The sequence below is a fragment of the Pteropus vampyrus genome, unplaced genomic scaffold (assembly GCF_000151845.1).
Source record: "Pteropus vampyrus isolate Shadow unplaced genomic scaffold, Pvam_2.0 Scaffold364, whole genome shotgun sequence".
Lineage (NCBI taxonomy): Eukaryota > Metazoa > Chordata > Mammalia > Chiroptera > Pteropodidae > Pteropus > Pteropus vampyrus.
Window position 1 is genome coordinate 466,303 of NW_011889145.1, and position 729 is coordinate 467,031.

Below are 729 nucleotides of genomic sequence, written 5' to 3' on the forward strand. Positions count from 1 at the left end.
TTAGAAGTGCGAGCGTAACTTTAAGTGACGGGAGACATCAACGTCACAAGACCAATGCTTTGACTTATGAAACAGGCAAAGGGGCTCTAGCTGCAGCTAGATACGAAGACGGGGGGCTGAGCACAAAGCTCAGGGCCAGTGGAGAATTTCCACAGAAGGCTCTTCACCTGCGATTTGAAAGCGCTTCCAGTGCGCCTGCCAGCACCACAGCGACGCCCACAAGACGAGGCATGCCCTGGCTCTGTCGGCGGGCCGACCGGGCCAACACGGAAGACAGAAGTGGGAGGCTGTGGTGGCAACCGCTGTGGTCGCCCAAGGTCACGTCCCGGTGACTGACTTGCTCCCTCCTGGGTGAGAGCACGCTCCCTGCCTGCCTCGCGGGGCAGAGGTGACGCGGCAGCCCGCCCAGCTCCGTGGTGCTGTCTGCACAGCCGCGTCCCTTGCCCACAGGCCGTCCAGGGCAGGTGGAATGCCGGGCTGGCTGCAGGAGGAGCCAGGCAAGACGGCCCCGGGGATGTGGGTGGGGATCGAGACTTTGAAGCACAGGGTTTTAACACAGGGGCACACATTATGAACTAAGGGGGCAGAAAGGAGTAAAGCGGAGTCTGTGGACGCGTAAGACGCCCAGCCTGCTGGAAAGAGCGAGAAATGAAGTTTGAGGACCACGTGGGCGTGATCAGGGGCACCCAGCTTCTGCAAGCTCAACCTGACTCCTAACTCCCAAAGAGC